Here is a 22,289-nt window from a genome sequence, read left to right as displayed (position 1 = left end):
TTTCAACCCTTTAAATTCTCTTTAGATTTAATTTATAGCCCAACTTGAAAAATTCTGACTGGAGACTGTTCATAGGACTTGAGAAGAACATGTATATAGTGGTTGTTGGGTGGAGGGTTCACAAGGTGTCTGTGAGGTCTGGTTGCTGTAGAGTGTGGTTTGGTCTTCTTTTTTCTTATTGATTTTGGCAGGTTGTTTAATCCATTATTGAAAGTGGAGTAGCACAGCTCTCAATTATTGTTGTTGAAATGTCTGTTTCTCCTTTCAGGTCTTTCAGTCCTTGCTTTGTGTGTGAGGTTCTCTTGCTAGGTTTTATGTGTTTATATTTGTTATTCATTTTTGGTGGATGACCCTTTTGTGTCTAATAGCAATTTTTCTCTTAAATTCTATTTTTATGATACTAGTATTATTGTTATTAGCTCTTCATGCTATTCTTGTTGCACATTTTAGTTCTGCATATGTTATAAACTCCTTACTACATTGTTATTATTTTAGCTTAAGCAGTCAGTTATCTTTTAGAGATATTTAAACTTTAAGGAAAAATCATGTTTAATTTACACACGTATTTATTATTTCTCAGTTCAGTCACTCAGTCGTGTCTGACTCTTTGCGACCCCATGAACCACAGCATGCCAGGCCTCCCTATCCATCACCAACTGCTGCGGTCTACCTAAGCCCATGTCCATTGAGTCGGTGATGCCATCCAACCATCTCATCCTCTGTCTTCCTCTTCTCTTCCTGTCCTCAGTCTTTCCCAGCATCGGGGTTCTAGAGAGGCTCATTATTATGTGTAGATATAGATTTCTACCTGGTATCTTTTTTTTTTTTTTTGGAAGGCCTTTATAACCAAAAAGTTATTTCTTTTCTTTTCAGTAATCATCTTTGTTGGATATAGAAATCTAGATTGACAGGTTTTTCTTTTAATATTTTAAAGATGTTACTCCACTGTCTAGTCACTTATACTTTTCCAATAAGAATTCTGCTATCAGTGGCAGTCCTAAGAAGGCAGAGGAATAGGATGGGGAGACCACTTTCTCCCCAGCAGATTCATCGAAAGATCATTTGAACGCTGAGCAACTTCTGAATGCTGGTGGAGGACACCAGCCACCCAGAAAGGCAGCCCATTCTCTTCAAAAGGAGGTGGGACAAAATAGATAAAAAGAGAGGCAAAGAGTTAGGGACAGAGACCCGTCCCAGGGAGAGAGTCATGATGGAGGAGAAGCTTCCAAATACCTGAAAACCCTCTCACCAGTGGGGAACATAATGGGGAGGAAAAAGGCAAAAAACAAAAAACCCCACAGATTACATGCCTAACTGCAACTCCCAGTGGAGAAATAGCCCAGAAGCTCGTGTCTGCCACCAGCAAGCAGGGGCTGAACAGAGAGGCTTGGGCTGCATTGCTTAGGGTAAGGACCTGGCCTGAATGCCCTGAGGACAGTCTGAGGGAGCTAACATGAGATAGCAACCCAAACTATGGGATAGCCAGAGAGAGGAAAAAAAGAGAGAGAGAGAACTTGCCTATGAAAAGCTCTAAGGCACAGCCTGGCCTGCTCACGGAACAAAAGATTGAGCAAATACCAAAGGAGAGCTAGTCGGCTGTGGACCAGCCCCTCCCCCTGCCAGAGGCAGAGAGGCAAGTGAGTGCCAGCCAGAGCCGAAGGCAAGGGGCAGTCTCAGCCCCAGAGACGGCATCCTCCACCAAATTGTGAGCCGGATCCCAGTTGCCAACTGAGTCTTCCTGGGATCCTTGATGGTTGACATCTGCCAGGAGGGTTGCAGTCAGAGATCAGCTCCCCAGAGGAGACACACAGCACACCTGAGACGGCACTCCTGCTGCACCCCCAGGAAAACAAGCGAATAGGACCAGGGAGGTGATAAGATGCACCACACACTTGGGAGAGTGTGCTCGCCAAGCACCTGGTCGCCTGAGCTGCTTGGACCTGGAAAGGGCACAAAAACGCAGGTCCAACCAAGTCTGTGCCTTTGTGGAGTACCCGAGAACCTGAACCTGAGTGGTTTAGACCTGGGACGTGCACGCAACCCAGAGCTCGCGTTAGACAGTTCCTCTGCAGAGCAACATGGAGCCTGAGCAGTGTCGACCAGGCAAGCACACACGTGAGTGGGATCAAACCCAGTGAGGCCCAGACACTGCGAGCACTCCCCACACATGCCAGTGATATTTGTTTGCAATGTTCCTCCCTCCCCACAGCAAAACTGAACAAGTGGGCCTAAATAAGTGACCACCTTCACCCCCTTGTGTCAGGGTGGAAATTAGACACTGAAGAGACTTGCAAACAGAGGAAGCCAAAGTAAAGAAAAGGGAACTGCTTTGGAAGTGACAGGTAACAGATTAAAACCTTGTAGTTAGCACTGACTACACTGGAAGGGAGCTATAGACCTTGAGAAGTATAAGCTGGAACAAGGAACTATCTGAAACTGAACTGACCCCACATTGCCCTCAACAGCTCCAGAGAAATTCCTAGATATATTTTACTATTATCATTTTTTAATTTAAAAAATATTTTTATTTTAAAGTTCTTTATTACTCCTTTAATTTTCATTTTTATAACCTATTACCTTGCAAAAAAGACCCTATTTTTAAAGCAAATTTCATATATATATATTATAATTTTTGTGATTTCGTTTTTTTTTTAATATTATATTTTTGAGAGTCCAAACTCTACTCTAGATTTTTAATCTTTGCTTTTTGGTATTTGTTATCAATTTTGTACCTTTACGAATCCAATCTTCAGTACCCATTTTTACTTAGGAGTGTGATTACTGGCTTGATTGCTCTCTCCTTTTGATTTTCCTTTTTCTCCCCCAGGTCACCTCTATCTCCTCCCTCCCCTTTCTCTTCTCTGCCCAACTCTGTGAATCTCTTTGGGTGTTCCAGGCTGTGGAGAACACTTAGGGAACTGATTACTGGCTAGATCTGTTTCTCTCCTTTTGACTCCCCCTCTTCTCCTCCTGGTCACCTCTGTCTCCTTCCTCTCTCTTCTCTTCTCTGTGTAACTCCATGAACATCTCTGAGGGATCCAAACTGTGGAGAGCACATAGGGAAGTGATTACTGGCTAGCTTGCTCTCTCCCCTTTTGATTCCTCCTCTTCTCCTCCTGGTCACCTCTATCACCCTCCTCCCTTTTCTCTTCCCCATGTAACTCTGTGTACCTCTCCGGGAGTCCCTCACTGTGGAGAAACTTATCATCATTAACCTAGATGTTTTATCATCAGTGCTGTATAGATGGAGAAGTTTTGAGGCTACTGTAAGAATGAGACTGAAAGCCAGAGGCAGGAGGCTTAAATCGAAAACTTGAGAACACCAGAAAACTCCTGACTCCAGGGAACATTAATCGACAAGAGCTCATGCAAAAGCCTCCATACCTACACTGAACCAAGCTCGACCCAAGAGCCAACAAGTTCCAGAGCAAGACACACCACACAAATTCTCCAACAACATAGGAACATAACCCTGAGCATTAAAATGCAGGTAGCCAAAAGTCACACCAATCCCACAGATACCTCAAAACCCACTACTGGACACTTCATTGCACTCTAGGGAGAAGAGATCCATCTCCACCCACAAGAAACCCGACACAAGCTTCCCTAACCAGGAAACCATGACAAGCCACTCGTCCAACCCCACCCACAGGGAGGAACCTCCACAATAAAAAGGAGCCACAAACTTCCAGCACACAGAAAGGCCATCCCAAACACAGCAATCTAAACAAGATGAAAAGACAGAGGGATATTCAGCAGGTAAAGGAACATGATAAATGCCCACCAAACCAAACAAAAGAGGAGGAGATAGGAAGTCTACCTGACAAAAAATTAAGAATAATGACAGTAAAAATGATCCAAAATCTTGAAAACAAAATGGAGTTACAGATAAATAGTCTGGAGACAAGAATTAAGAAGAGGCAAGAAATGTTTAATAAGGACATGGAAAAAATGAAGAAGAGTCAATCAATAATGAATAATGCAATAACTGAAATCAAAAACACTTGGAGGAAACCAACAGTAGAATAACTGAGGCAGAAGATAGGATAAGTGAGGTGGAAGATGGACTGGTGGAAATAAATGAAGCAGAGAGGAAAAAAGGAAAAAGAATTAAAAGAAACAAGGACAACCTCAGAGACCTCTGGGACAATGTGAAATGCCCCAACATTTGAATCATAGGAGTCCCAGAAGAAGAAGACAAAAAGAAAGGCCATGAGAAAATATTTGAGGAGATAATAGTTGAAAACTTCCCTAAAATGGGGAAGGAAATAGCCACCCAAGTCCAAGAAACCCTGAGAGTCCCAAATAAGATAAACCCAAGATGAAACACCCAAAGACACATATTAATCAAATTAATGAATATCAAACATAAAGACCAAATATTAAAAGCAACAAGGGAAAAACAACAAAAAATGCACAAGGGGATTTCCTTAAGGATAACAGCTGATCTTTCAATAGAAACTCTTCAAGCCAGGAGGGAATGGCATGACATACTTAAAGTGATGAAAGAGCAAAACCCACAACCCAGATTACTGTACCCAGCAAGGAGCTCATTCAAAAAAGGAGAAATCAAAAGCCTTACAGACAAGCAAGGCTGAGAGAATTCAGCACTGCCAAACCAGCTCTTCAACAAAGGCTAAAGAATCGTCTCTAGACAGGAAACACAGAAAAGGTTTGTAAACTCAAACCCAAAACAACAAAGTAAATGGCAATGGGATCATACTTATCAGTAATTACCTTAAACGTAAATGGGTTGAATGCCCCAACCGAAAGACAAAGACTGGCTGAATGGATACAAAAACAAGACCCCTATGTATGCTGTCTACAAGACCCACCTCAAAACAAGGGACACATACAGATGGAAAGTGGAGGGCTGGAAAAAGATATTTCATGCAAGTAGAGACCAGAAGAAAGCAGGACTAGCAATATTCATATCAGATGAAATAGACTTTGAAATAAAGACTGTGAAAAGAGACAACGAAGGACACTACATAATGATCAAAAGACCAATCCAAGAAGAAGATATTACAATTATATATGCACCCAACATAGGAGCGCCACAATATGTAAGGCAAATGCTAACAAGTATGAAAGGGGAAATTAACAGTAACACAAAATAGTGGGAGATTTTAATACCCCACTCACACCTAAGGATAGATCAACTAAACAGAAAATTAGCAAGGAAATACAAACTTTAAATGATACAATGGACTAGTTAGACATAATTGCTATCGATAGGACATTTCACCCAAAAACAATGAATTTCACTTTTTCCTCATGTGCACTTTCTCCAGGATAGATCACATCCTGGGCCATAAATCTAGCCTTGGTAAATTCAAAAACATTGAAATCATCTCAAGCATCTTTTTTGATCACAATGAAGTAAGATTAGATGTCAACTACAGGAAAAAAAAACTATTAAAAATACAAACATATGGAGGCTAAACAACACGCTTCTGAATAACCAACAAATCACAGAAAAAATAAAAAAAGAAATCAAAATATGCATATAAATGAGTGAAAATGAAAACACGGCAACCCAAAACCTATGGGATTCAGTAAAAGCAGTGCTAAGGGGAAGGTTCATAGCAATACAAGCTTACCTCAAAAACAAGAGAAAAATCAAATAAATCACCTCACTCAACACCTAAAGCAACTAGAAAAAGAAGAAATGAAGAACCCCAGGGTTAGTCAAAGGAAAGAAATCATAAAAATTAGGGCAGAAATAAATGCAAAAGAAACAAAGGAGACCATAGCAAAAATCAACAAAGCTAAAAGCTGGTTCTTTGAGGAGATAAATAAAATAGACAAACCATTAGCCAGAATAATCAAGACAAAAGGGAGAAGAATCGAATCCTCAAAATTAGAAATGAAACTGGAGAAATCACAAAGAAATACAATCACAAAGAAATACAAAGGATCTTAAGAGACTGCTATCAGCTACTATATGCCAATAAAATGGACAACTTGGAAGAAATGGACAAATTCTAAGAAAAGTACAACTTTCCAAAACTGAACCAGGAAGAAATAGAAAATCTCAACAGACCCTTCACAAGCACAGAAATCAAAACTGTAATCAGAAATCTTCCAGCCAACAAAGTCCAGGACCAGCTGGCTTCACAGGTGAATTCTACCAAAAATTTAAAGAAGAGTTAACACCTATCCTACTCAAACTCTTGCAGAAAATTGCAGAGGAAGGTAAACTTTCAAACTCACTCTATGAGGCCACCATCACCCTAATATCAAAACCAGACAAAGATGCCACAAAAAAAGAAAACTACAGGCCAATATCACTGATGAACATAGATGCAAAAATCCTTAACAAAATTCTAGCGAACAGAATCCAACAACACATTAAAAATACCGTACATCATGACCAAGTGGACTTTATCCTGGGGATGTAAGGATTCTTCAGTATTCACAAATAAATCAGTGTGATACACCACATTAAAAAATTGAAAGATAAAAACCATATGATTATCTCAATAGATGCAGAGAAAGCCTTTGACAAAATTCAACATCCATTTATGATAAAAAACCCTCCAGAAAGCAGGCATAGAAGGAACATACCTCAGCATAATAAAAGCCATTTATGATAAACCCACAGCAAACATTATCCTTAATGGTGAAAAATTGAAAGCATTTCCCCTAAAGTCAGGAACAGGACAAGGGTGCCCACTCTCACCACTTCTATTCAACATAGTTTTGGAAGTTTTAGCCACAGCAATCAGAGCAGAAAAAGAAATAAAAGGCATCCAGATTGGAAAAGAAGAAGTAAAACTCTCACTGTTTGCAGATGACATGATCCTCTACATAGAAAATCGTAAAGACTTCACCAAAAAATTACTAGAACTAATCAATGAATATAGTAAATTTGCAGGATAAAAAATTAACACACAGAAATCCCTTACATTCCTGTACACTAACAATGAGAAAACAGAAAAAGAAATTAAGGAAACAATTCCATTCACCATTGCAATGAAAAGAATAAAATACTTAGGAATATATCTACCTAAAGAAACTAAAGACCTATATATAGAAAATGATAAAACACTGATTAAAGAAATCAAAGAGGACACTAATAGATGGAGAAATATACCATGTTCATGGATCGGAAGAATCAATATAGTGAAAATGAGTATACTACCGAAAGCAATCTATAGATTCAATGCAATCCCTATCAAGCTTCCAACAGTATTTTTCAGAGAACTAGAACAAATAATTTCAAGATTTGTATGGAAATACAAAAACCTCGAATAGCCAAAGCAGTCTTGAGAAAGAAGAATGGAACTGGAGGAATCAACCTGCCTGACATCAGGCTCTACTACAAAGCCATGGTCATCGACAGTATGGTACTGGTCAAAGACAGAAATATAGGTCAATGGAACAACATAGAAAGCCCAGAGATAAATCCACACACCTACGGACACCTTATGTTTGACAAAGGAGGCAAGAGTATCCAATTAGAGAAAAGACAATCTCTTTAACAAGTGGTGCTGGGATAACTGATCAGCCACTTGTAAAAGAATAAAACTAGAACACTTCTAACACCATACACAAAAATAGACTCAAAATGGATTAGAGATCTAAATGTAAGACCAGAAATTATAAAACGCCTAGTGAAAAACATAAGCAAAACACTCTGTGACATAAATCACAGCAGAATCCTCTCTGAGGATTGCAATTACACCTCCCAGAGTAATGGAAATAAAAAATAAACAAATAGGACCTAATTAAACTTAACGCAATGAAGGGAACTATAAGCAAGGTAAAAAGACAGCTGTCAGAATGGGAGAAAATAATAGCAAACAAAACAACTGACAAAGAATTAATCTCAAAAATATACAAACAGCTCCTGCAGCTCAATTCCAGAAAAATAAACGACCCAATCAAAAAATGAGCCAAAGACCTATACAGATATTTCTCCAAAGAAGACATACAGATGGCTAACAAACACATGAAAAGATACTCAACATCACTCATTATCAGAGAAATGCAAATCAAAACCATGATGAGGTACCATCTCATGCTGGTCAGAATGACTGCTATCCAGAAGTCTACAAACAATAAATGCTGGAGAGGGTGTGGAGAAAAGGGAACCCTCTTCCACTGTTGGTAGGAATGCAAACTAGTACAGTCACTATGGAGAACAGTGTGGAGAGTCCTCAAAAAACTGGAAATAGAACTGCCTTATGACCCAGCAATCCCACTGCTGGGCATACACACCGAGGAAACCAGAACTGAAAGAGACACATGTACCCCAATGTTCATCGCAGCACTGTTTATAATAGCCAGGACATGGAAGCAACCTAGAGGTCCATCAGCAGATGATTGGATAAGAAAGCTGTGGTACATATACACAATGGAGTATTACTCAGCCATTAAAAAGAATACATTTGAATCAGTTCTAATGAGGTGGATGAAAGTGGAGCCTATTATATAGAGTGAAGTAAGTCAGAAAGAAAAACACCAATACAGTATATATATGGAATTTAGAAAGATGGTAATGATGACCCTATATGCAAGACAGCAAAAGAGACACAGATATAAAGAACAGACTTTTGGACTCTGTGGGAGAAGGCAAGGGTGGGATGATTTGAGAGAATAGCATTGAAACATGTATATTGTCATATGTGAAATAGATGGCCAGTCCAGGTTTGATGCATGAGACAGGGTGCCCAGGGCTGGTGCACTGGTATGACCCTGAGGGATGGCATGGGGAGGGAGGTGGGAGAGGGGTTCAGGATGGGGAACACATGTACACCCATGGCTGATTCATATCAATGTATGGCAGAAACCACTACAATATTGTAAAGTAATTAGCCTCCAATTAAATAAATTACTTTCCAAAAAAAAAAAAATTCTGCTGTCATACTTAACTTTGTTACTCTTTATGCAATAAAGAGCAAAGCAGGCCTTCAGTGACAGCTTTTAAGATTTTTTTTCTGTATCATTGGTTTGAGCAATTTGAGTATAATGTACCTTAACTTAATTATCTTTAATGTTTTTTGTACTTGAAGTTGACTGAACTTCTTGGGTCTGTGGCTTTGTAAGACATTGAAACTGGAACTTAACAGCTTGTTTCCCCTTTCTTTGGAGGCGTCCAAGGATGCCTGTACTAGATTGCTTGGACTTGTCTCACAGTGCACTGAGGATTAATTCATCTTTTTACTATTATCCTTTTTTTTTGCCTCTATGTGTTTTAATTTTGGAAATTTTCTGTTTCTGTATCTTTAAGTTTTAATATTAAAATATTTTCTTCTATAATACCTCAGTTCAGTCGCTCAGTCGTGTCTGACACTTTGCGACCCCATGAATCACAGCACGCCAAGCTTCCCTGTCCATCACTGACTCCCAGAGTTCACTCAGACTCATGTCCATCGAGTCGGTGATGCCATCCAGCCATCTAATCCTCTGTGGTACCTTTCTCCTCCTGCCCCCAATCCCTCCAAGCATCAGGATTTTTCCAATGAGTCAACTCTTCACATGAGGTGGCCAAAGTATTGGAGTTTGAGCTTTAGCATCAGTCCTTCCAATGAACACCCAGGACTGGTCTCCTTTAGGATGGACTGGTTGGATCTCCATGCAGTCCAAGAGAGGCTCAAGAGTCTTCTCTAACATCACAGTTCAAAAGCATCAATTCTTCGGCATTCAGCTTTCTTTATAGTACAACTTTCACATCCATACATGATCACTGGAAAAACCATTGCCTTGACTAGATGGACCTTTGTTGGCAAAGTAATGTCTCTGCTTTTCAATATGCTATTTAGGTTGGTCATAACTGTCCTTCCAAGGAGTAAGCGTCTTTTAATTTCCTGGCTGCAATCACCATCTTCAGGAATTTTGGAGCCCCCCAAAATAAAGTCTGACACTGTTTCCACTATTTCCCTGTCTATCTCTCATGAAGTGATGGGACCAGATGCCATGATCTTCGTTTTCTGAATGCTGAGCTTTAAGCCAACTTTTTCACTCTCCTCTTTCACTTTCATCAAGAGGCTTTTTAGTTCCTCTTCACTTTCTGCCATAAGGGTGGTGTCATCTGCATATCTGAGGTTACTGATATTTCTCCCAGCAATCTTAATTCCAGCTTGTGCTTCTTCCAGCCCAGCGTTTCTCATGATGTACTCTGCATATAAGTGTCGGCGACGGAATGACACACCAACACTGCAGAGTGGTTTAAATCTTTATATTTTAACACCTGCTTCATTTTTATATCCTTTGTACAACCCCCTACAGGGCAAGCTGCCAAGCACTATGAGATAACCTTTACCTTGGCTTATTTACTGCAGCTAAGACTTTGTTTTGGGGAACTTCCTTATCAACTTAGAATCCGTTTTGTCCCAAGGTCTGTTCCTATTGAGGAATCAGAGAAACATCCTTGTGTGCAAGCAATGTTCTTTTCCCATGGGAACAAACAGGATTTTTAGCTGAGCATCTCGTTAGCAAGCACTTCTCAATCTTCCTTAAACCTAGTTCCCTACACTGGGCAGAACATCTCGTTTGCAAGAATGTCCAGCCCTGGTTGAGAGTGTTTGCAAGCACTTCTTCTTAAACCTAGTTCCTACACTGGGCAGAACATCTCGTTTGCAAGAATGTCCAGCCCTGGTTGAGAGTCTCGTTTGCAAGCACTTCTCAACCTTCTTTAAACCTAGTTCCCTACATATAAGTTAAATAAGCAGGGTGACAATATACAGCCTTGACATAATCCTTTTCCTTATTTGGAACCAGTCTGTTGTTCCATGTCCAGTTCTTTTTTTTTTTTTTTAATGTGAAAATTTTTTAAAATTAATTAATTTTATTTTTTTACTTTACAATACTGTATTGGTTTTGCCATACATCAACATGAATCCACCACAGGTGTACATAAGTTGAACCCCCCTTCCACCTCTCTCTCCATACCATCCCTCTGGGTTATCCCAGTGCAACAGCCCCAAGCATCCTGTATCCTGCATCGAACCTAGACTGGCGATTCATTTCTTACCTGATAGTATACATGTTTCAATGCCATTCTCCCAAATCATCCCGCCCTCTCCCTCTCTCACAGAGTCAAAAAGTCTGTTCTGTACATCTGCATCTCTTTTGCTGTCTCACATACAGGGTTATCATTACCATCTTTCTAAATTCCATATATATGTGTTAGTATACTGTATTGGTGTTTTTCTTTCTGGCTTACTTCACTCTGTATAATCAGCTCCAGTTTCATCCACCTCATTATAACTGATTCAAAATATACAAGCAACTCAGGCAGCTCAATTCCAGAAAAATAAATGACCCAATCAAAAAATGGGCCAAAGAACTAAATAGACATTTCTCCAAAGAAGACATACAGTTGGCTAACAAACACATGAAAAGATACTCAACATCACTCATTATCAGAGAAATGCAAATCAAGACCATGATGAGGTACCATTTCACACCAGTCAGAATGGCTATGATCTAAAAGTCTACAAGCAATAAATGCTGGAGAGGGTGTGGAGAAAAGGAATCCCTCTTACACTGTTGGTGGGAGTGCAAACTAGTACAGCCACTATGGAGAACAGTGTGGAAATTCCTCAAAAAACTGGAAATAGAACTGCCTTATGACCCAGCAATCCCATTTCTGGGCATACACACCGAGGAAACTAGAATTGAAAGAGACACATGTAACCCAATGTTCATCACAGCACTGTTTATAATAGCCAGGACATGGAAGCAACCTAGATGTCCATCAACAGAGGAATGGATAAGAAAGCTGTGGTACATATACACAATGGAGTATTACTCAGCCATCCATGTCCAGTTCTAACTGTTGCTTCCTGACCTGCATATAGGTTTCTCAAGAGGCAGGTTAGGTAGTCTGGTATTCCCATCTCTTAAAGGATTTTCCAAAGTTTATTGTGATCCACACAGTCAAAGGCTTTGGCATAGTCAATAAAGCAGAAATAGATGTTTTCTGGAACTCTCTTGCTTTTTTGATGGTCCAGCAGATGTTGGCAATTTGATCTCTGGTTCCTCTGCTTTTTCTAAAACCAGCTTGAACATCAGGAAATTCACGGTTCACGAATTGCTGAAGCCTGGCATGGAGAATTTTGAGCATTACTTTACTAGCGTGTGAGATGAGTGCAATTATGTGGTAGTTTGAGCATTCTTTGGCATTGCCTTTCTTTGGGATTGAAATGAAAACTGACCTTTTCCAGTCCTGTGGCCACGGCTGAGTTTTCCAAATTTGCTGGCATATTGAGTGCTGCCCTTTCACAGCATCATCTTTCAGGATTTGAAATAGCTCAACTGGAATTCCATCACCTCCACTAGCTTTGTTCATAGTGATGCTTCCTAAGGCCCACTTGACTTCACATTCCAGGATGTCTGGCTCTAGATGAGTGATCACACCATCATGATTATCTGGGTCATGAACTCTTTTTTGTAGAGTTCTTCTGTGTATTCTTGCCACCTCTTCTTAATATCTTCTGCTTATGTGAGGTCCATACCATTTCTGTCCTTTATCGAGCCCATCTTTGCATGAAATGTTCCCTTGGTATCTCTAATTATCTTGAAGAGATCTCTAGTCTTTCCCATTCTGTTGTTTTCCTCTATTTCTTTGCATTGATCACTGAAGAAGGCTTTCTTATCTCTTTTTGCTATTCTTTGGAACTCTGCATTCAGATGCTTATATCTTTCCTTTTCTCCTTTGCTTTTCGCTTCTCTTCTTTTCACAGCTATTTGTAAGGCCTCCTCAGACAGCCATTTTGCTTTTTTGCATTTCTTTTCTATGGGGATGGTCTTGATTCTTGTCTCCTGTACAATGTCATGAACCTCTATCCATAGTTCATCAGGCACTCTGTCTATCGGATCTAGTCCCTTAAACCTATTTCTCACTTCTACTGTATAGTCATAAAGGATTGGATTTAGGTCATACCTGAATAGCCTAGCAGTTTCCCCCACTTTCTTCAATTTAAATCTGAATTTGGCAATAAGGAGTTCATGATCTGAGCCACAGTCAGCTCCTGGTCTTGTTTTTGCTGACTGTATAGAGCATCTCCATCTTTGGCTGCAAAGAATATAATGAATCTGATTTCGGTGTTGACCATCTGGTGATGTCCATGTGTAGAGTCTTCTCTTGTGTTGTTGGAAGAGGGTGTTTGCTATGACCAGTGCATTTTCTTGGCAAAACTCTATTAGTCTTTGCCCTGCTTCATTCCGCATTCCAAGGCCAAATTTGCCTGTTACTCCAGGTGTTTCTTGTCTTCCTACTTTTGCATTCCAGTCCTCTTTAATGAAAAGGAAATCTTTTTTGGGTGTTAGTTCTAAAAGGTCTCGTAGGTCTTCGTAGAACCGTTCAACATCAGCTTCTTCAGTGTTACTAGTTGGGGCATAGGCTTGGATTACTGTGATACTGAGTGGTTATAATGCCTAATATGCCATTAATGGCACCCACTGTATCATTTGTCTTAGATATTATAGTTTTCATCTCCAATTTGTATCTATGGAACTATATGTCATGTCTCTAGTTAACTTTTTGGACATATGGAATACAATTGTAATAACTTTAACTTCTTTGGTAATTCTTCCTTGTGTATCTTTTCTGGGTCAGTTCTCACTGGTTGTGCTTTCTCCTCATTATAGGTTACATTTTCTGGCATCTTTGAATGTCTGGGAATCTTGTCGAGAATGCAGACATTGTGAATTTTACCCTGGTGAGGACTGGATAGTTTAGTATTCTCATAAATGATCGGCAACTTTCTTCTTGGAAAAGTTAAACTGCTTGACAACGGAAATTCTTAAAGAAATGATTAATATATAATTTAAAGACAGGACCAGGTTTGTACTGCAGGGACAAGATCTTCTGTGTACTCTCCCCACTATAAATTCTGAGTTATCCGATCTGGCTGGTGGGACAGGCACCCTCTTTGTCCTTGTGTAGCTGCAGGCAGTGTTCCATATAATCATTTAAAGAGTTCCTACCTGGCCTCAGGTAATTCTTTTACATGCATTCACAGAGAAGCACTTGTGAATACTCCTATGGGAAACTTTGCAGAACTCTCTTGCTCTCTCTTTCTCTCTCACTCTCCATCCTGCACTTTGTCTTGTGAATTCTGACTGTCCTATAAACCCTGACCTCTCAGCTCTGTCTCCTCAAATTATGGAGTCTTCTGGCACCTGGGTCACTACCTGTGTGCTCCTGCAATTTTAGACCTCATCTAGGTTTTTCTCTGTTCCTCGGTGATCTCTATCCTTTGTTAGTTCAGTTCAGTCACTCAGCTGTGTCTGACTCTTTGTGACCCCATGGACTGCAGCACACCAGGCTTCCCTGCCCATCACCAAGTCCCAAAGATTGCTCAAACTCATGTGCATCGAGTAGGTAATGCCATCCAATCATCTCATCCTCTGTTGTCCCCTTCTCCTCCTGCCTTCAATCTTTCCCAGCATCAGGGTCTTTCTAAGGAGTCAGTTCTTTGCATAGGGTGGCCAAAGTATTGGAGTTTCAGCTTCAGCATCAGTTCCAGTGAATATTCAGGACTGATTTCTTTTAAGATTAACTGGTTTGATCTTCTTGCAGTCCAAGGGACTCTCAAGAGTCTTCTCCAACACCACAGTTCAAAAGCATCAATTCTTCAGTGCTCAGTTTTCTTTATAGGCTAACTCTTACATCCATACATGACTACTGGAAAAACCATAGCTTTGACTAGACAAACCTTTATTTCTGCTTTTTAATATGCTGTCAAGGTTGCTTATAGCTTTTCTTTCAAGGATCAAGCGTCTTTTAATTTCATGGCTGCAGTCACCATCTGCAGTGATTTTGGAGCCCAAGAAGACAAAGTCTGTCACTGTTTCCATTGTTCCCCCATCTATTTGCCATGAAGTGATGCCATGATCTTAGTTTTTTGAATACTGAGTTTTAAGCCAGTGTTTTCACTATCCTCTTTCACTTTCATCAAGAGAGTCTTTAGTTCTTTTTTATTTTCTGCCATAAGAGTGGTGCCATTTGCATATCTGAGGTTACTGATATTTCCCCTGGGAAATCTTGATTCCAGCTTGTGCTTCATCCAGCCCAGCATTTCTCATGATATACTCTGCATATAAGTTTAAAAAGCAGGATTGCAATATACAGCCTTGATGTACTCCTTTCCCAATTTGGAACCAGTCTGTTGTTCCATGTCCAGTTCTAACTGTTGCTTCTTGACCTGCATACAGATTTCTCAGGAGGTATGTAAGGTGGTCTGGAATTCCTATCTCTTGAAGGATTTTCCAGTTTGTTGTGATCCACACTGTCAAAGGCTTTGGCATAGTCAATAAAGCAGAAGTAGATGTTTTTCTGGAACTCTCTTGTTTTTTTGATGATCCAGCATATGTTGGCAATTTGACCTCTCATTCCTCTGCCTTTTCTAAATCCAGCTTGAACACTGGAAATTCTGGTTCACATACTGTTGAAGCCTGGCTTGGAGAATTTTGAGCATTACTTTGCTAGTGTGTGAGATGAGTGCAATTGTACACTAGTTTGAACATTCTTTGTCATTGCCTTTCTTTGAAATTGGAATGAAAACTGACTTTTTCCAGTCCTGTGGCCACTGGTGTTAAGTGTTAAGTCCTTTGTTAAATGTTGTCCAATATCTTGAAAACTGTTATTTCTTAATATTTTTTCAGTCAAGAGGAGAAATGTGATATGTTACTCTGTATTGACCAGAAGTAGAATCCCAGTGTTTTTTAAAATATGTTTTTAACATCTCACACTTGCATTTAAGACTTTGTTTGAATAGTGTGTTTTGGAAAATAAGATTTGAACACTTCTTATTTAGATCAGTAGTCACAGCAAAGGAATAGTGTAGGAGACGAGAGACCTATATTTTACTGCATGGGTTCCAGATCAGAAAGCTTGGGGGTACTTTATCTATGCATCACATTTCAGTCCATCCTCAAACGTTCTCTTTTAGAAACACTTTCTGCATGGAGTCTCCTTGCAAATGCCTGCACAGCCCTCCAGTGAATCCTTCAACCATTGTGTCATCATTCATCCTATCTTAATATCTTATGCATATTTGTTATTGCCTGTATTAGAATTCTTTAAAAAATTTATTGACATAGTTAATTCATAATGTTGTGTTAATTTCTATTGTACAGCAGAGTCAACCAATTATACATATACATATACCCACTCTTGTTTAGATTTGCTTCCTACATAGGTCATTAGAGAGTAGTGAGTAGAGTTCCCTATGCTACACACTATGTTGTATTATAATTTTTATAAAACCTTATCTCTCACTGTGTGACTGGATAGGCTAGGAGGATGTATTATGTCTTTGGCCTACAGGTTTGCAATGTAAACCTGTTCATACTTGTTGTACTAAACTGTTTACATCCATTTCCTTTCATTCCCAAGTCAAGTCCATTATGTGAAGAAGCTGTTTTTCGCTCTCTTCGTAGAAAGGGAATCCAAAGCTGAAAAACAGAGACTATCTTCCATTTGGTGAATGATCAGGGAATTGGAGAGCTGGAATTGGGATGTCATGTTTTTCTGCTTCAGCATTTGCTTCTCCTGGGCAGTAAGTACTGCACAATAGAGCCATTCTCAAGGATGAAAGTGTTCTACAGCTGAGATGTTCTATAGCTGTGATGAGGCTGCCATGTGTGGCTCATGGGTGTTTGACCACTGTGGCTAAGGAAGTCCATTCCGTTTTACTAATGGAAACTGAAATAGCCGCAGTTGGCTGTGGGCTGCCACGCTGGACAGTACAGGCACAGTGGGTAGACCCAGCACTTTCCTCTTTCATCCTGAATTATGGCTACTAGACACGCAGTTCTCAACCTGGGTTTTTAGATGATTTCCAGAAAAAGGGAATTCCACAAAAGTTTCCAATCAATAGTTTTGCCAAAGAGGAAAATGTCTCAAATAGAAATCCAAGACTGAATCTAAGAGAACAGTGGGTAAAAAGAATAGTAAAAATGATCAAATGAAAAGAATTTTCTCAAAACAAAAAGCTCTCTGACTTTGCAATTCTTTATTCCTATATGACTTCTCTAGTAAATACACATAAATATTATATATATAAATGCATATATAATGTGTAGTTGTATGATATATAATATATTAAAATATATTTTTGATGTTATATATATTATGAAATCTATACATACTTTTAAAATATGTATCTTAGTCTGCTCTTCTTGCTATAACAAAAATACTAAAGACCACATGCCATAAAGAGAAAAAATTATTTATCATGGTTCTAGGGCCTGGAACTTGAAGACCATGGCTCCTGCAGATTCCATGTCTAATGAGAACCTGCTTCCTGGTTCACAGATGGCTGTCTTCTCATTGTGTTTAGCTCTCTAGGGTCTCTTTTATAAGGGACCCCTTATAAACCCCATCATGAGGGCTTCATCATGATGACCTAATCAACTCTCAGTGGCCCCATTTCCAAATACCATCACCTTAGTTAGAGTTAGAATTTCAATATATGAATTTTAGGGGGAATCAAACATTCTATAATGGTATCTACTTATCTATCTATCTATCTAACCATCTATGTATGTTACTGGGGCTTCCCTGATGGCTCAGATGGTAAAGAATCTGCCTGCAATATAGGACACCCAGGTTCTATCCCTGGGTTGGAAAGATCCCCAGGAAAAGGAAATGGCAATCCACTCTAGTATTCTTGCCTGGAGAATTTCATAGCCTGAGAATCCTGGCAGGCTGCAGTCCTTGGTGTCTCACAGAGTCGGAAATGGCTGGGCAACTAACACACACACATCTATATTATTGAACTCATAAACTGACCTGCCAGGAGGGAAAATCTCCAATTCAGGGATCATCCACATTGAGGATAAGTTACAGCCTCATTAGTAGTGGCCAAGTCATTCTCACCCCATGTTGAAGACATCAGCAAGAGCACCTAAGCCCTGCCTAGCTCACATGGCTCTTTTTTCATGAAGGGCCAAGTGTTGGTTTGCTAGAGCCACCGTAACAGCAGAACTGACTGGCTTAGGCAGAAGAAATGTGCTGTCCTGGAGACCAGCTTTCTGGATCAAGGTGCCGGCAGAGTTGGTTGGACAGGCAGGACCTGTCCCATGCCTGTTCCTCAGCTGCTGGTGGTTTGCTGGCGATCTTGGCCTCCCTTGGCTGACATCTGCCTTCACATCCACATGTTTCTTCAAGTGCGCATCATTGTGTGTCCACGTCCCTCCACCCTTGCCCCCAGCTTTTAAAAACTTATTTATTTGGCTGTGCTGGCTCTTAGTTGCAGCATGTGGGATCTTCGTTGCAGCATGAGGAATCATTAGTTGTGGGTGAGCTCTAGTTCCCTGACCAGAGGTGGAAACCAACGCCCCCCCCCCCCCCCCGCTCCTCCATGCAAGTTTCGAGCACAGAATCTTAGCCATTGGACCACCAAGGAAGTCCCATCATTTCCCCTTTTTACAAGGACGTTAGTCATATTGATTAAAATCTATCTTAAAGACCTTATCTTAACTTGATTACATCTGGAAAGACTTCATTTCCAAATGAGATACTGGGGGCTGGGATGCCAACATCTTTTGAGGGGATACAGTATACCCAAACCAGACGACGCAGCTGATATGGAGAACAGGTGGGGATAGACATTATTCTCCCCTGCCAACCTTGCCCTTTATTCACTCCGGAAGGTTTGGTACAGGGCAAGGCTAGGAGGAGACAGAGAGTGAGCATCATCTAGGGTGTCTGTGTGGTCCACACCCTTCCCCGGCAGGCATAGGCTCTCTGTGTGCCACATACATCTATCTTCGGCCAAAGTTGAGTCCTGGGAGAAACTGACTGTTCATGCTGGGAAATCAGAGGAGAATGGGGAAGGTCTGGTCAGTCTCTGAGTGGAGTGTCTGAACCTGTGACCTCAGGGCTGCTCCTGTTTGGCCAGAGTGGAAGCTGCCGTGAGGGTAGGGAGGGAAAGCCTGCCTGGATTGCATTTCTTGCTCACTGTCTCCTGGCTCTGCTTCAACATGAAGCCTGCCGATGTGTTCCTTCTCTGGGTCTCCTGAGATAACCTGGTATCATACCAAATGTTACATTTTTCTTCTGAAAAGTCACATCAGATGAATTTATCTCTTGCAAGTGGTAGTCTTTTTTAAATTTTTTAACTTATTTATTTTTTAATTTTAATTTTTGCTTTATTTTGCTTTGCAATACTGTATTGGTTTTTGCCATACATTGACATGAATCAGCCACGGATGTACATGAGTTCCCCATCCTGAACCCCCCTCCCACCTCCCACCCCATATCATCTCTCTGGATTTTGAGTGTGCTGGGTCTTTGTCGCTGTGTGTGGGCCTTCTGTATGTGCGGTGATGGAGGCTACTTCCTAGTTGCGGTGCTTGGGCCCCTCACTGCTGTGGCTGCTCTTGTTGTAAGCCCTGGCTCTAGAGCATGCAGCTCAGTAATTGCAGCTCTCTGGCTTAGCCGCCCGATGGAATGTGGAATCTTCCCAGACCAGGGTTCAAACCCGTGTCCTCTGCACCGGCAGGTGGATTCTTAACCACTGGACCACCAGGGAAGTCCCCAGCTGAAAGTCTTGATGGGATTCAGAGGGAGGGAGAAGGGTGGAAGGTCAGGAGCAGAGCTGGCCGAGGCATCCTGAGTGGGCAGGGTTCAGTCCCAGGGGACAGAATTGCCCCTTCTCCGGCCAGCACACAAACAAGAATCAGGCACTTTTCCTGAGAACAGGTACTGCCTCCTGGAATCCATGGATCCATGCCAGTGAGCAAGATGAGGCTCTATTTACCCTCACGTCCCCACCCAAGCCATGCTCAAATAAGCGGCAAAACCTCCAGACCTGAGTCATCCGTCGAGGCAAATTATAAACTTCTAAGCATGTGGCTTCGCAGAGATACCACACTCCCCTCGTATAATGAGCCTGCAGTTTGTGGTGAAGAATGACTTAAGAACAAATGAACTCACTGTCTCAAAGGAGAATTTTTATCACGATCAATTGCTCTCTGACTGACAGGGCTGTTATTTCTTTCAACAGGAGAAAGAGCTAAAATACACTAGAAATAAATACGGCCAGCATAATGGCAAGGTTTTGTATTGCCAAAGTGAAAAGGGCAAGTTCCTGGGTAAAAAACCTCATCCACTCCTTCTCCCCATATTGCAAGTTCTTGGGTAAGAAACCTCATCCACTCTTTCTGCCCATATTACAGTGACTTTGTTATTATCCAAGTCAATTCAAAAGACAGGAACTGCATCATGGAGGCAGGATCTGGGCTGGGCTGAGCTATGTGGACGGTGACCACGGATGAAATACGGTCCGTGCAACAGAGGAACTCACAGCTGAGCTGGGAAGACACTGGTTACAGGGCATTAGGATTTCATGTGACAAGTCTTCCTGTAGAAGTGGGCATATATTGCTTCCTGCACACAAAGAGAGGACCAACTGATTCTCTCTGCAGGAGTCCCAGAAGTGGTGACATTTGAGGTCAATGCGTGTGGAAATTGATACCCAGAGGAGAGAAAATGGTGAGCTATCAGAGATAGCATAGATGGGAGTGGGGTATGTTGAGGTCAGTTAGTGACCAGTGACTCGGCCTGGTTAAGATGAGGGTACAGGTGTGGGGGCTTAAACAACCGCCTGGAGCTGTCACAGAGCTGTCTATGCTAGGGAGGGGAAATACCACATACAGTATTTAAGTAGTTAGACAGAAAATTCTGGCAGCAATGTTAAAGATGCATTTGGAGGACACAGGATGCCAAGAGATTCAGTATCAGATTGTTGCAGAAACCCAGGTGAGGGATACAGATAGGACTTTGAGGGATGGTCTCAATTCTTTCTGGTTTGTAGAAACAGGAGGAAGTTCACCAAATTTCCATTTTTAAATGTTTGCCCTACTGTTAATTTCACATTGTTACTAGTAAAATTCTTAGAGGCAGCAGCAGAAGGCACATTGCAGATGGTAGAGTTATTTTTCACAGCTTTTATGGCAGATAACAATATACTTGACATTTTCCTCATTAGATGTGAGCTTTGCTGTATGATTAAACATGCTCGGCATCTGTGGTCTAAAACTGCAAATGTGAAAAGCAGCCGTGCAAATGTTTCAGTCAATAAATATGCAGAGACAGTCAACACGGAACAACTCCTTCGCATGCTCTCTTCAAGGAAGGGATGAGTTGACATCCACAACAGTCTTGGCAATGGCTTTGCCTTCCTATTTGGGAGAACAAGGGAGGTGCAGTTCCAGACTGCTAATTACGCCCTGGGAGTCCAAGAGAAGTGAGCAGTTTCCATTAGGAGATCTCAAGGCTGAGGGCCAGCAGAGCCAGGGAGGGCAGCGAGGTTTTTACTGTGGCATTAGGGAATTTCCAGAGGGAGAAACCGAAGGGTAGAATTTCACTTGGCAATCCAGACATAAGGGAATGTGTGTAAGGTCAGTTGACAAGTCCAGGGACCAGCAGGCACTAAATGTGCTGGACTTCTTGCTGGAGGCAAGACTCACCTGTGTGTGTGTGTGTGTGTGTGTGTGTGTGTGTGTGTGTGTGCGCGCGTGCACGAATGCGCGTGCCTTCAACCTATACTCCTACTGTAGGAGAAGATAAAGATCCATGAGCAACAACTCTCTTTTCACAGATCATAGAGGATGGAGGGCTCTTCTCTTCTTCACTGCTCTGACCCATTGGTGGTAGCCACCCGAAGACAAATCAAGAACAGTTTTTATGCTTGAATCAACTGAATGGCTGGGGGTCAAATAGTAATGTCTGCCATGGGTAAAGATCAACTAGTAATGTCTGTCGTGGGTTACAGATCAACTAGTAATATCTGCTGTGGGTACAGATCCACCAGTGATGTCTGCTGTTTGTACAGAAGAAGGTAGTGGCACCGTTGCTGCATGGATACCATTCTGACTGTGTGAACACAGAAAATGTGGGAGTACAGGTTCTAACAGATTGAAGGGTATCTAAACGTCAGTGCCAGGAAGAGTGAAAGAGAATACCTCCCATAGAAAGATTCTACCGGAACCTTGGAATAAGGACAGGCTTTTCACCATGCTTCTGGGTCAGCGTGTTGCAGAGAAGACACGCTGTAGTGTGTTCAACGTGCAGTGATGAGAGGATGGAATGGAACCTGAGTAGAATCCTGACGATGGAGGAGAGGGGAGAAGAAGCTGATGGAGGGAGGCAACAGAGGTGGAGACCGCAGGGCCAGAATAGCAGCGAGAATGTTCACAGCCTCATCCACAAATACTATTGTGTTTCCGCACCATGTTGTCATGATTTTTAATCTCCTTTGGGGTGTTAGAGCCATAGTGTTGTTTAGAAACCCAAAGGAGCCAGTGTCAATCATTTGGAAGGT

The sequence above is a fragment of the Ovis aries genome, chromosome 4 (genome assembly GCF_016772045.2).
Source record: "Ovis aries strain OAR_USU_Benz2616 breed Rambouillet chromosome 4, ARS-UI_Ramb_v3.0, whole genome shotgun sequence".
Classification (NCBI taxonomy): Eukaryota; Metazoa; Chordata; class Mammalia; order Artiodactyla; family Bovidae; genus Ovis; species Ovis aries.
Note: the sequence above shows the minus strand (reverse complement) of the source record.